The 15,801-nt window shown below is 43.7% G+C and overlaps 1 protein-coding gene across 6 annotated transcripts in view; it reads right to left on the reverse strand.

Moving 5' to 3' along the window:
* The window catches only part of LOC144492402 (ETS-related transcription factor Elf-2-like), a 108,067-nt gene extending 93,381 nt beyond the window's left edge, over positions 1-14,686 (reverse strand). For 4 of the 6 annotated variants that reach the window (XM_078210481.1, XM_078210459.1, XM_078210449.1 and 1 more), the window contains exon 1: positions 13,054-13,462. The gene's annotated coding sequence lies outside the window, so the exon portion shown is untranslated. Of the gene's footprint in view, positions 1-13,053; positions 13,463-14,615 lie in introns of those variants that run through there. The other 2 variants (XM_078210469.1, XM_078210442.1) reach the window with 1 other exon arrangement.
* Positions 14,687-15,801: the final 1,115 nt, after the last annotated feature.

Here is a 15,801-nt window from a genome sequence, read left to right on the forward strand (position 1 = left end):
GGGCACAGCCTCAGAATAAAGGGACGACCTTTCAGAACTGAGATGAGGAGGAATTTCTTCAGCCAGATGGGAAATCTATGGAATTCATTGCCACAGAAGATTGTGGAGGCCAGGTTGATGGAGTGTATTTAAGACAGAGATAGGTGGGTGCTTGATTGGGAAGGGGGATCAAAGGGGAGAAGACAGGAGAATGGGGTTGAGAAACATATCAGCCATGATTGCATGGTAGAGCAGACTTGATTGGTTGAATGGCCTAATGCTACTCCTATGTCTTATGGAGTCCACTACTTAGTGCCACTGATGTATTCTGGAGCCCTCTGCTTGGAGCCTTGACCATTCAGCCACTTTGCAGCGCACACTTGGGAGTGTAGCAGAATGCGACCCCCGGATTTCGGTGCCGGTCTGCATAGGGGAATCATTTGGGCTGCAATTCTAATCCAAACAATCATGCAAACATTTCATATATTTTCAATAAAACAAAAAATGCCTTTAAACATTTTTAGTTGTATAAAGAAACAAGAAGCCTTGCTAAAAAGACACAAGAATATAGTGTCAAATGTTTGTTTGATTGACGTTGCCATCAATAATTCTCGTAACTTTGGAAAACATTTGAACAGTTTTGTTTTTGCACGGTTGTCTATATGTGATTGTTATCCTACCTAGATACAATTCTGTACTCCAGTGTTCTTAAACATAGGGCTTTAGCTGAACAGTTCTTTTGTCCCACAATTGTTTGTGTAATTAGGATTTCCAAACCGTCTACAGCATTTTTCAACATCTAGTGTTGGTCGAGCCGCTTTGCGCTGCGGCATATTGTGAATGTGACTTAATGATTTCATATATAATTGATATAATTTAATTATATAGATTTATTTGAATGTCAGTCTTTGATAGGAATTCTGGAGTTTTGGCTGAAATAGTTTAAAATAACCTTTTAAATCGAGTGTTCTGCAGTCTGTTTGATGGAACATCAAATGACATATTGCTGAGATTGGGAAATTTATGTTGAGAAAGGTACTTCAGAATTGCTTGAATAATTCCTATTCTGTTCATGTAACATTCAGTGATCTTTCGCAAAGTGTTGAGAGTCTTTTTCAAAAAACTGCTCATAATAAAAAAACGTGAAGAGGTTTTTCTCTTCTGATGGTTTCATCAGAAGACCATTGATGGACTCTTGGCTTCTTTTTAAGCACAATGGAGAGAGGGCAAGTTGAAGTCACCTACCTTCAGTCCCTCCCTTCCACTCCTCTACATACCAAGGCTTATTGTTACTACCTTCTTATTCTCACTCATAGAATCCCTACAGTGCAGAAGGTCATTCAGCCCATTGAACCTGCACCGACAACAATCCCACACAGGCCCTATCCCCATCACCCCATGTATTTACCCTGCTAATCCCCCTGACACTAATTTGGCATGGCCAATCCACCTAACCCGTACATCTTTTGGAGTGTGGGAGGAAACCGGAGCACCCGGAGGAAACAGACACAGACATGGGGAGAACATGCTGACTCCACACGGACAGTCACCTAAGGTTGGAATTGAACCCGGGTCCCTGGCGCTGTGAGGCAGCAGTGCTAACCACTGTGCCACCCACTCACTCACTCTCCCTGGAAAGCTCAGCAGTCGTGACACCCATCACAGAAGATGTCAAACCAGCGATTTGGGAGGGAGGTGAAAACAGTTATCAGTGGGGTCACAAGGGGGGGGGACACTAAGTTTGAACAAATGTGAATTGGGTGCATTTGATAAATGGCTGCAACCAAGTTCTAGTAACCTTTGCTGTTGCTTTCCTGCAGCTTGGACTGTGCTGACAGCAGGAGCCACATTCAGGTTTGTGTTCCGATAACAACAATCACAGGGCTCAAGGTGGATCACTGATTCCAGGACCCCAGACATACTCTCTTCCACCTTCTTTCTTTGGGAAAAAGATACAAAAGTCTGAAAACATGTACCAGACTCAAGAACAGCTTCTTCCTTGCTGCCATCAGACTTTTGAATGGACCTACCTTACCTCAAGCTGATCTTTCTCTTCATCCTATTTGTAGCTGTAACACTACATTCTGCACCCTATCCTTTTCCCCTCTGTACTTCACGAATGATATGCTTTGTCTGCACAGTGCACAAGAAACAATAATTTTCCCTGTATCCCAGCACATGTGAGAACAAATCAAATCAAAACCCCTCCTGCTCCTTCAGGGATGAGCAGCAGCAACAACCAAGACACCGATCACAAATAGATAGTGGCACCCACAAAGGAAAAGGCCAGGATCATATGAAGAATGTGGGAGAGATAGCAGCGCTCTGCTCATGTGGGTCTATTTCCTGCTGTTCGCCCTCACCCAGCTCTTGATGCAGTGGTGGTGAGGCCCTCTCGCTGCAGGACATTTTAAAAGATAATTACTGTAAAATTTGCATTATCCAGCAATCAGTTATTTATTAAAACAGAATTTCTACGTTCCCCTTAAATGAACCATCACTTTGCCAAGTAGAAACAATTAAATCAGTACCTGTATACCAAATTATTTTATACTTCATGTTTTAATGCACTGCTGAAGGTCAGAAGTAAAAAGAATACTGTTCTTTGTTTCCCCGAGTACTTGCACAATAGTTCAAGCGATAAATGTTGTGCTGTATTCCATTGGTAAAAGGAACGCTCTGTTAACTATCATTCTGGGTTAACCGGCGCCACCCATTCTCTACGCAGGCCAGGTAATAAAGATTTACTGCATCAGCAAATGCAGCTTGGTGTACAGCTAATTCTTGGGCCTTAACCCTGGGTCTACTACCCTGGGCCTACTACCCTGGGCCACTTTCGCTGCAGGGAAGACTTACAGCACAGTAAAACTGATATAATTAGTGCAACTATCATCCCACAGATCGAGCCGCATGTGTGGTTATGTCACAGCAACTTCGATCCTTCCAACAGCACCTACCAAACCTGTGACTTGGGAGGGCTGTGACAGCAGATGCACGTGAACACCATGTTTCCCTCAAAGTCACTCACCATCTCGACTTAAACATAGAAACTAGAAGCAGGAGGCGGCCATTCGGCCCTTCGAGCCTGTTCCGCCATTCATTACAATCACGGCTGATCCTCAAATTCAATATCCTGATTTCCCCCCTCCCCCATATCCCTTCAGCCCCAAGAGCTATATCTAATTTCTTCTTGAAATCAGACAATGTTTTGGCCTCAACTCCTTTCTGTGGTAGTGAATTCCACACATTCACCACTCTCCGGGTGAGGAAACTTCTCCTCACCTCAGTTCTAAAAGGTTTACCCCTTATCATCAAATTATGACCCCTAGTTCTGGAGTCCCCCACGATCGGGAACATTCTTTCTGAATCTACCCTGTCAGAATTTTACAAGCTTCTACGAGGTCCCCTTTCAATATAGAAACATAGCGGCACGGTAGCGCAGTGGTTAGCACTGCTGCTTCACAGCTCCAGGGTCCCGGGTTCGATTCCCGGCTCGGGTCACTGTCTGTGTGGAGTTTGCACATTCTCCTCATGTCTGCGTGGGTTTCCTCCGGGTGCTCCGGTTTCCTCCCACAGTCCAAAGATGTGCGGGTTAGGTTGATTGGCCAGGTTAAAAATTGCCCCTTAGAATCCTAAAATGCGTAGGTTAGAGGGATTAGCGGGTAAATATATGTGGGGGTAGGGCCTGGGTGGGATTGTGGTCGGTGCAGACTCGATGGGCCGAATGGCCTCCTTCTGCACTGTAGAGTTTCTATGATTCTATGATAGCAACTAGACTTGGAACTATATCGCTGCTCCTTCTCTGTGGCCACGTCAAAATCATGGAACTCCTATCCCCACAGCACTGTGGGCGTATCTACACCACATACATCTCAGTGGCTGAAGGTGGTGGCTCAAATGAGTTCGGGATGGACAACAAATGCTGACCTTGCCCGCGAAACGCGCATCTGAATTAAAAAGTTTGACACTGGTGTCATTATTACTGGATATGTTGTTAGAATCATAGAATCCCTACAGTGCAGAAGCAGGCCATTCAGCCCATCGAGTCTGCACCGACCGCAATCCCACCCAGGCCCTATCCCCATAACCTCATGCATTTACCCTAGCTAGTCCCCCTGACACTAAGGGCAATTTAGCATATTAACTGAAAATTAAATTCTCTTGTTCTCAACACAACCTGAAATTTCAGTAGGCAGCACAAATGGGGGAGCTGCAGATCAGCCATCTGTTACAAACCCTTGCTGATTTTCCTTTCCACTGAACTCAAATCGGGTGGAGTGTTTAACAGGGCTGCTCAGAAGAAATAGTTACACCTGTGGCACTGCTTTAGAGACACTGTTTTAGCCAGGTGCAATGATTTTAGTCAGATTCACTTATACACACACACAGTACAGGTAAACGTACTTGTCACGTTCACACTTAACAAATATCTATTACCATTCGACAACCAAGTAAAACATTCAAAATCAAATAACTCAGAGGCTAGGCCTTTTATCTTCCCATTTTAGCATCGAAACCACAAAAAAATTAAATATATGTACTTCGACCATGCAGATAACAGCACGGAGATCACATCCACACAATAAATGTCTATTTTTTAAAAATCAAAACCAGAAATGCAATTATCCAACTCTGCAGCTAGTGAACTGGACAACACTGGTGTATCAGGCTATCACCTGCTTTACGCATCCACTTGTTGGAATAGGGTGTGGGCACACATGATGTTAATGGTGTATTAGCTATATTGTAAAAATACATAGGTGAAGGGCATTGTTTAATTGAGTACCTAGAGTATGTATAAAGGGAGGCCCTTGGGGCACTGCATGAGGGGGAAGAGGTTTGATAATGCTGCCTTCTGGAAAAAACCTATTATCAAGAAAACGATTAGCATCTAGTTACTTCACCATCTGGCTTGGGCTCCACTTAACACATGGAACTTGTACCGAAATCTGGTTTGGAAATTCAAGAAATGCTTTGGAACCTCTACAGTGAAATGAACTAAGCAGGCAGTATTCAGTGTCCCAGCAAGCAATGGTCAGCCTACTCACACGGCACCTGGTTAGACAGTGTAGGGTCCATTCATTCCTTTGAATAGACAAGGACAGCACTAGTACGGGGTTTTAAAATGAATTTATTTTATTGAACAGAACTTGAAGAAAATTAAATCATTACAGAAGCAAAAAGAAAAAGCAAGGCGAACTTGGAGAGACTGGCTTTTTCTGCCAGTCCCTGTGCTGATCACACTGAACTCGAAAACAAAACTGCCAGCTGAACACAGAGTTCCACATTTTGCTTTAATTCTTATCTCGTTATTGTGAGTGTCCTTCGCAGTCTGTCTCCATCTCGAGAAAACAGGCTTTGCAGCTGTTGTTATCAAAACTTGTTTTGTTTGCTGTGTACTTTTCAGGAACGCGGTCAATTTTCAGCTAACGCAGCATGCCTTCTGAGTTTTAAAATGTAGTCAAATGTTAGTTTAACCCCTACAATCTAGCATTTGAATGTAATTGCAGAGGCAGTAATATCTTAAAATGAAACAGGACTAGGCAGGCATAGGATCTCTCAGACAGGGAGACTTTTCAGACATTCTCCTTTTGAAAAAAGAAAATTCATGAGTTTATGAAATGTGTTGATGAAATTTGACGAGCACTACATCGGCAAAGTCAAAACGATACTTATATTGAAAGAAAGGAGCATCATACAGAATGAATGAATCAGCCAGCAGATCAAGCAGGCCACATTCCAAAATGGTTGCACACCACTCTTTGGAGTAAAAATGAAGGGCTCTCCTGCAGTATCAGCCTTGTGTTATGAATGAATGAAGGGTTCAGTTTCTATAAGCAACAAATCACCCCAAGACCAAAGAATTAAAGACCAGAGTTCAATTCAGGAACTTTGCTCCTTTATCTTATTTCAATTCATGGCAAAGAGCGTAGACAAAAATACACACTACAAAATCTACCCAATTACCATGACGGCAATGGAAAACACTGCAGTTCTGGTCTTGGTCTGTTCTTTTCTGACAAGACTGAATGTACCAAAACTGCAATTTTACCTGGATAAAACTGTGCACCTTGAAAAGCTGCTCCCAAGACTAGCAGTTCGGAACATAATTTCTTTGGTTTGTTTAAACTGACATATAATTACTACATTAGATTCAATCGCACACCCTGAGCCAAGCAACATCCAAGTGTTTTGTTAAAATTAACTATTTATACAATGCTGGACAATTTCAATTGTCTCGTAAAAGGTTATTTCACATAGCACAATTTCTGACCTATTTCCCACACCTCCCCCAACATATTGAAGTTTGAAAAAAAAACACAACAATAAATCAGTCCAAGACAAGTAGTAACAAGGCAAAACTATAATTCAGTCATACTTTTGGAAACAAGTTTTACACTGGTACAGTACTTAATGAAGATAGCAAGACCCTAACATGCAAGTACATTATCCTGTCAACTTCACCAGCATGGCAAGAATAATGAAAACATTTCACCCAAGAACATGACCAATCAAACGTCAAAAAATTCAGATGGGTCAAGTTTTACTGGGTGGCACAGTGGTTAGCACTGCTGCCTCACAGCGCCAGAGACCCAGTTTCGACTCCCGACTTGGCTCACTGTCTGTGTGGCGCTTGCACATTTTCCCCGTGTCTGCATGGGTTTCCTCCAGGTGCTCCGGTTTCCTTCCACAGTCCAAAGATGTGTGGGTTAGGTGGATTGGCCAAGCTAAATTGTCCCTTACTGTCAGGGGGACTAGCTAGGGTAAATGCACGGGGTTATGGGAATAGGACCTGGGTGGGATTGTGGTCAGTGCAGTCTCGATGGGCCGAATGGCCTCCCTCTGCAGTGTAGAATTCTCTTTATTCTTCCACAAGATGTGGGGATTGTGAGAAAGGCCAACATGTGTTGCCCATCCCCAATTGCCTCAACGATTAGGGTTAAAAACAACGCAATATTTTGAGGTACTTCATCTTGATTTCAATATCTAAGTGGGAATGCCAGGGCCTTACAGTATTAATTAGGAAACTCAATCCAATCAATCCCTCAAACCAAATCCCTCTTTCAATACTTAAGACAGACACAATTATTCCCATAAGCAGAAAATATATCTATCCATAAATTAAAACAAATAACAGTGCTGCAATCCTGATTCAACCATCACCAATATCCAAGAACCGCCCCTACGTGACACCATGGAACCAATTGTAACTTTAATTCAAATAAAAGCAAAATACTGCGGATGTTGGAAATCTGAAATAGAAAACAGAAAATGCTGGGTAAACTCAGTAGGTCTGTTAGCATCTGTGAAGAGTTAACGTTTTGAGTTCGTATGATTCTTCTTCCGGCCTTCACTCCTCAGTCCAACTACGAGGATGAAATGTAGGGACAAGTAGACGATGATCCCAATCCTAAGGAGCATACTGAATAATCTGGATCAACTACAATAGGGCGGCATGGTGACACAGTGGTTAGCACTGCTGACTCACAGCGTCAGGGACCCGGGTTCAATTCCGGCCTCAGGTCACTGTCTGCGAGTAGCTTGCACCCAGTGTCTGCGTGGGCTTCCTCTGGGTGCTCCGCTTTCCTCCCACAGTCCAAAGATGTGCAGGTTAGGTGGATTGTCCATGCTAAATTGTCCCTTAATGTCAGGGGGACTAGCTAGGGTAAATGCATTGGGTTATGGGGATAGGGCCTGGGTGGGTGCAGACTCAATGGGCCGAATAGCCTCCTTCTGCACTGTTGGGATTCTATGATCTAAGTATACATGAAGCTGCTATTTTATTGCATTTAGTTGCATATTTTGGTTTCAAACTTTACGTTTGATTATTAACAATAGAACATTTGTTGTCCCTTCAAATTTATAACCAAAATAAGTTTGCCACAATTTTAATTTATTAAATTAGCGATGTAATGCTGTAGATAAAATTCTTTCATTTAGTGTCACCATGATATGGTTCTAAGAATGTAGGAAAGAAACCTTTCTTCCAAAGATATGCACATTAGGTGGATTGGCCATGTTAAATACCCCAAGATGTTAGGGGGATTAGTAGGGTAAATGCATGGGGTTAAGGGCATAGGGGTGAGTCAGGGTAAGATGCCCTGTCGGAGAGCCAGTGCAGACTCGATGGACCAAATGGCGTTCTTCTGCACTGCAGGGATTCTGTGATGATAATAAATAGATGTTATTTTACACTGCACCCAGTCCTTTTTGCCAGATTTAGCAACAACTTGTATGGTACAGAATATACTTGTAGGAACAGTGGGTCTCAGCCCTCCATATACAAACAAGGCCCATAATAAGCGTGCAAGCCTTAAGGGAAAATAACCGAGTGATGTGGTGGGGCACAACTGATTCATGGCTTCAAATGCAACACAACAGACAAAATGAAAGGATTCTCTCTCTCTCTCAGCTGGACGCAAGTGTACTCTACTTGACACAGGTTTGGACTAATACCACCCAGTTCCAGTGGGCAGTAGTCCAGGAATAAATTAGCAGTGTTACTCAAAGGCCAGGAGGAGTGGAGTGAAAAAGGTCAGACTAGTTGAGTAGATGTTCTACAGAAGGCGGAGATTAGATAAATGCACATTGTTGGAGAAGACTAGAAGATTTACTCTGCAGTGATTGATTCTTAAAAGCCCCTCGGGGATCCCACATCCCATAAACGAATTTAAAAACCTGACTGACCCTTTATCCGACTAAGCACTTGCTGTTGGCACCAGGTACCATAAATGAAAAATCATTCCACAATCTACATTCCATACCTCAAGTATAAAGAAAATCCCTGAAAAAAAACTATAATGTGTGGAACACATGCATAGTAAAAGGAACAGATACTTTTATTTTTAATGATTGGGTCACAAATTGTGCAATTTTATTGATTGTATAAATATCTAAACACGTAATTTACAAACAGAGAGGAAAAAAAGCACACGGCTTAGATTGGATGGCGCAATACCAAGCAAGATCAGTAACTAAAAAGTCAGTGCATCTGTGCGTGCCAATGCACCTGTCGGCACTCCACTGTCCCAAGCTCATAATGTGTAGGGGGTACAAGGATAGGGTGGGGAAAAGGGCCTGGATAAGGTGCGCTGTCAGAGAGTCAGTGCAGACTCGATGGGCTGAATGGCCTCCTTCCACACTGCAGGAATGCTATAATCACATGAGTCATTCTGCCTGGCCCTCACACTACAGAGGAGGAGACAGAAGCAGCAGACATAAGCGATAGTAAATAATTGCAAAACATATCCATTTCTAGGTAGCCTATTTTTATTCATCCAAAATACTTCAGGTTTAAGAACAAAACTTCTATTCCTCTCCCCACCTCCAGGACATAGCACGCTTTCACTGGCCTAAATCTCACAACCCAACACCGAGCCTCAGCTTCCGTTATTGCAAAAAGGATTGTACACCAACCTAGCTTCAGTTCTACAATACCATTTGTGTGTGTGCACACTGTACACAAGGCAAACTTACTGGAGCTACTGAAAAGGATTACAGATCTCTTTCAGCTTTGTAAGCCATTATTCTGTATTTTTATTACAAAATCTACTTGCTAACATATGTGCAAGTTGCACTGAAAAGCTCAATATGCTTCATTCAGGCTGCACAGACTGAAGGATGCTAATCAATAAGGTATCACTCCAGATGCAGCCATCCAGAATGTTGGAAATTTTTAAACTTTATTAACAAATGCAGAAATAGTTTTATTCATTGCGCATAAATAAACAGAATAAGTAATAATTAAGGATGACATTCAAGATAATGGGGTGGCACAGTGGTTAGCATTGCTGCCTCACAGCACGAAGGATCCGGGTTCAATTCCCGACTTAGGTCATTGTGTGGAGTTTGCATGTTCTCCCCGTGTCCGCGTGGGTTTCTTCCGGGTCCTCCAGTTTCCTCCCACAGTTCAAAAAAGGTGCTGGTGAGGTGCACTGGCCATGCTAAATTCCCCCTCAGTGTACCCAAACAGGCACTGGAATGTGGCGACTCGGGGATTTCCACATTGCAGTGTTAATGTAAGCCTACTTGTGACACTAATAAGTGAACTTAAATACACCTATACCTGGTGCTCAATGTGTTGGATACACATTCCCAGCAGCATTTCCAGTCAACATACTTTATTAAAGTTTATTTATTAGTCACAAGTAGGCTTACATTAACACTGCAATGAAGTTACTGTGAAAATCCCCTAGTCGCCACACTCCGGCACCTGTTCAGGTACACTGAAGGAGAATCTAGCACGGCCAATTCACCTAATCTGCACATCTTTGGACTGTGGGAGGAAACCAAAGCACCCGGAGAAAACCCACGCAGACACGGGGAGAACGTGCAAACTCCACACAGACAGTAACCCAAGCCAGGAATCAAACCCGAGTCCGCGCCGCTATGAGGCAGCAGTGCTAACCACTGTGCCACCGTGCCGCTCCTACAACCTACATAAATATCCCTGTTTGTAAACTATCAATAACTGCTCTGTTATCTGTATTTATTTTGCAAACAATGAATCGGTAATTACCTGCAATGGCTCAGGCACAGCTCACCTGCAGAAATATAACCAAAACTTTAAAAGTCCAGAGAATCTGATCCCAAACAACCACTTTAATACCATTAATGCCCAATAATAGCAGCCAGGTTCTATTGGGAGCATCCGAGCCTTGGAAGGCTGTCAGTTTCTGGCTACACATCAGGAATTGTGCCCATAACATCTGCAAGTACTGCAATACAATACTGAGGCAACATCAAATTATGACCCAGTCTTCCTATCCTAGGCTGTGTTAACAATGCCAAAAGTTTAAGGTTTTAAAGTTTATTAGTGGCGCAAGTCAGCTTACATTAACACTGCAATGAAGTTACTGTGAAAATCCCCTAGTCGCCACACCCCAGCGCCTGTTCAGGTACACCAAGGGAGAATTTAGCATGGCCAATGCACCAAACCAGCACGTCTTGCTGACTGTGGGAGGAAACCTGAGCACCCGGAGGAAACCCACGCAGACACGGGGAGAACGTGCAGACTCCGCAGAGACGGTGACCCAAGCCAGGAATCGAACCTGGTTCCCTGGCGTTGTAAGGCAGCAGTGCTAACCACTGTGCCGCCCAGAGAGCATCCTCAAAGAGCAGAAAACTCCCCGGGCATTCTCCTTCCTCAACCATCAGACACAGATTCTTCTTAAAACAGCTTGTAGGATCTGACATTGTTCAGTACGGATGCTGCGCGCCTACCACATAAATGGTCACTGCACTCCAAAAGGTAATTAACTGTATATGATGCACATTGAGATCAAGCCATATGATCAAGTGCTATGTAAATGCAATTTTCATATATTTTTGAATGCCACTGAACACAATATTAAAGAAGCTCCCTGTCTATTAAGACCATTTTAGGTCTGCTCTGAAGGTGACCATTGTGGACAGATTTCAGAACTGTATGTTAACACTAGGTACATAATATACTTTTTGAGTGGGGGGGGGGGTAGGTGAAAGAAAACTAGAGGGCATAGGTTTAAGGTGAGAGGGGAGAGATACAAAAGGGTCCAGGGGGGCAATTCTTTCACACAGAGGGTGGTGAGTGTCTGGAACAAGCTGCCAGAGGTAGTAGTAGAGGCGGGTACAATTTTATCTTTTAAAAAGCATTGAGAGTTACATGGGTAAGATGGGTATAGAGGGATATGGGCCAGGCAATTGGGACTAGCTTAGTGGTTAAATAAAAAGGGCGGCGTGGACAATTTGGGCTGAAGGGCCTGCTTCCATGTTGTAAACCTCTGATCCTTCTGTGGACAAGTGAAGGAACAAATCTTTTTTTCCCCCCCAGATAAACTGCAACTGGCCTAGGCAGTAACTGGAATTAAACACAACTGCATGTCGGTGAAATTAAGCTATGTGCTTATGTATAAATTGTTAGAAAGTCTCTGGCACGGGATATTTTATGAAAGAGCCTCAAAGTATCTGTTGGGCATGTGACAATCATCTGGACAGTGTAAGAGGACGTTGCACGCACGCACGCACTGTCTCTCTCCCTGGCCCAGTGGGCAGTAACACAGTGCCATCCCACTCCAGCATTGCTGTATAAGCTTTCAAGAACCATCCAGGAGTCACACTGATCGATTCAGAAATAAACTTTCCATTGGACCGTCCTGCAGTGACTAAAAAGTGTACCCCACACCACTGGATTAAAACTAAGCAATCAAACTCTCAAACTAACAACGCTGAAAAAAAAACTCTATTCGGTAAAACATACACACAATAACCTCCCAAACTTATTCATTTTGTCCCTCGAATAAAATCAGGCAGGTAGTATGAAATGTACATTTTTTTTGCACGATTCTTTTTAAGGCTATTCGGTCATTTACAGTAACAAGGTATCAATTAATCAGTCAATCGAGTTCTGGTATGTAATTGTACACTATTTGTTTAAGTTGCCGCTGTCCAAGAAACACAGAAACTTCAGATTAAAAACTGTATTGTTATATAACACAAAAAAAAACCCAGAGTCCAAACAAACATTTAAAATAATGTGCTTTCCCCCCCGGGTTATATTTCACAGGCCAGAGCAGAGGACAAGTGTCCACCACCCCAGCTCAGTACAAGTTTTAACAGGGCTCTCATTTTTCCTTTTTTTTAAAAAAAAATCCTTAGAGTGTGTGAACGTTAACTTTAAAGCAGGGTTATTCCACATTGCCCACCAGGATTTTAGAATAGATGTATTTAAATGTTTTTTTAAAGGGGGGGGGGGGGGGAGAGAGAAAGGGTTACTTTCATTCACCACGTTGTGCTCCAGTGGGGGGGGGGAGGGGGGGAGGAATCAGCGTTCTCCCTCCGCCTGAATCATAAATGAAACCGAAATACAGCAGCCCCATTGCAAACACCCAACTCAACACAACACCAGAATTCAACTCTACCCGCGCAAGCAAGCCCGGGGGGGGGGTACAATCTTCCCGAGCTATATTCCAAATAACATTGAAAACAATCTATAAAATACCCTGAAATGTTCACAACTTTACAGGCGAAACAAGTTACAGACAGGGCTCATGCCCAACCACAAGGGGTGAAAAGAAAATCAGCCTGAAAGCTTACCTCTCTCTCTCGTGGGGAGGAGGAGGAGGGGGATGCTTTCCAATTCAGATCCAAATCCAACTGGGGATGGTGGTTAAGAGGGGAATTGGGGAGGGGGGTGGTGGAGAAATAGCCCTGTGTTGTTTTGCAGTGTCTCCAGGATGTCGGTCTGTTTGTGTGACTGTGGGCAGCCTCCCTGCCCCGGTGGTCGCCGTCCTCCTGCAGCTCCCCAGACAAGCCGGAGGTTTCAGTTTACACACAGATCAAGCACACTCTCTTGCTTTGCTTTGGCTGTCCTCTCTCTCTTCCAAGGGCTTGATAGGCTAAATCCAGGTCACATCTCCCCAGCCTCCCAGATTCTTACACAGCAACACAACGTCGAGCCAACCAAAAAACACCCCCTTTCCCAGGAATTATCCCACTGGCTGCCGAGACGATGAAGAAGGAGGGGAAAAAAATACAATCAGCTGGTTTGCATCACCCACCAACCATCTTTCACGTCATCCGTGCTTTTTCCTCGCGGGGTCATTTTCCAATATTATTTTTGGAGAGGGGGGGGGTGGCAAAAATCCTTATTTGAAACAGTTCACAATAACTCGGTTAATCTTTTTTGGCTTGTTCAGCCTCCCTTGAATTAAGCAGTGATTTAAATATCAAAATCACTTATTTATTCATTCCCAGCGCAGAATATCTTTTGCACACACAAAAGAGTTTTGTTTACATTCTCTCTCTGGTGCTATTTTTAAATCGACAAAGCAGGAAGAAATAATATGGGTGGTTGTCACGAGATCTGTTCCATTTAATTTTGCGTCTTTTTCTAAAAAAAAGGAAAACCACGTTGGTAAAAATATATATATTTTTGGATGTGGCTGAGGTTTTGGGCGTAATGTAGAAGGAAGGAAGAAGGATTTATTTTATTTTTGTTTGTGTTGTGGCAGCAGAGAGGCCCAGGAGGGCCTGTCGCAATGTTAAAGTCAACAAGGAGCAGGAGGCAGTGTTAAAGAGAAAGAGGAGGTAGATCCTGGACAAGGACCTTGGCGACTCAACGTCTGAGAACGGAGCGCGCGAAATGGCCTCCCGCGTTCCAAATTAGAACCTTCGGAGCCCTCCCCCGAGTTCGAAAAATGGAACGGAGATACACCGCGTTCCAAATTAGAACCTTTGGGCGCCCAACGTTCGAAAAAAAAATGTAACGGGGATGCACCGGCGGCCCCCGCGTTCCAAATTAGAACCTTCGGCGCCCAACGTTCGAAAGAAATGTTACGGGAGGTGCCCCGCGTTCCAAATCGGAACCTTCGCTGCCCCCCGCGACCTTGCGCTGGATTTTACACCTCCCTGGGCTGGTTTGATTTGAGCCCTAGTTGCCCTCAAGAATTGGAAGCTTCAGCTCACTGGATGTTGTTTTGCTTTTACCCCCCTCCTCCTCTTTTGGGAGGGGGGAATATAACCCCTAACCACACAGCCAAAGTTATGTCCCTGAACCTGCAACTCAGGGAATAGCATCAAGCTTTGATGTTTTGTGTGCAGCATTGCTGAATAAGGTTGCTATTTTGTGTGTGCGCGCCCCGCGCTTAGTACATTACCCCGATTGACAGCAGGAAATCCCGCCTCTAGTCCTCTCCCGCCCGGAGCTTGCATTCCCCATCGTTTCACTGGATTGAAGGGGATGGTGTAATTTAAGTACCCCTTCACTGTCATGTTAATCACATACGTTCCCACAGAGGCTTGCAGTGGTCACATATGGTCGCGCTTTATTTAGTGCTTGTGCATTCACCCTATTCTGTGTGCAGGGCAGCAGAGTGAGATATCTTTGAGTTGGTTCCAAAGTGAATCACTTGGCAATGTAAGGTTGTAACCGGGTTAGGATGCGAAGCCTTTAAAACTGACACGGGATCTCCAGGAACTGTAGATTAATCTCCAGGACGTTGCTACCAGCATTTTTAAAACATCTTTATAACATTATATAAAATATTAGAGATGGAGGAAAAAAGGCTGTTTGACAGTTAAGTATCATCCAATAATTAACATAGAGCAAGGAGCAAAAGTAGACTATTTGGCCCCTTGAACCTTCTCCGCCATTTAATAAGATCAGTGCTAATCTGATAGTGATTTCAAATCTGCATCCCAATAACCTATCACCCCCTTGGTTCTTAAAAATATTCAAAGACTCTGCTTCCACTGCCTTTTCAGGTAGAAAGTTCCAAACACTCCTTAAGTGAAGGGTCAGTCACAAGGGGATATAAATTCAAGGTGAGGGGTACGAGGTTCAGGGGGGATGTGAGGAAAAACCTTTTTACCCAGAGGGTGGTGACGGTCTGGAATGTGCTGCCTGGGAGGGTGGTAGAGGCAGGTTGTCTCACATCCTTTAAACAAGTACCTCGATGAGGACCTGGCACGTAATAATATTCAGGGCTATGGGCCAAGTGATGGTAGATGAGATTAGATGGGAGGTCAGGTGTTTCTCACGTGTTGGTGCAGGCTCAAAGGGCCTTTTCTGCGCTTTATGATTTGGTTAAAGTGTACTTGAAATGGCAACTTGGAGGGAAATGAGTGTCAGAGTGTCATGGCGCTAAAGAGAATTCGGAACAAATATGTTGCCATAAAGAGAAAGGGTGGGACTCCCAAATCTAGACCTCACTGGATATTCAAGAACATAGATAAGGTTAAAAAGGAAGCTTATGTCAGATGCTGAGAGCTTAATACTTCAGAAAGCCTGAAGGAGTATAGGGAGTAAGAAGTTTAACAACACCAGGTTAAAGTCCAACAGGT

Source organism: Mustelus asterias, chromosome 1, assembly GCF_964213995.1.
Source record: "Mustelus asterias chromosome 1, sMusAst1.hap1.1, whole genome shotgun sequence".
NCBI lineage: Eukaryota > Metazoa > Chordata > Chondrichthyes > Carcharhiniformes > Triakidae > Mustelus > Mustelus asterias.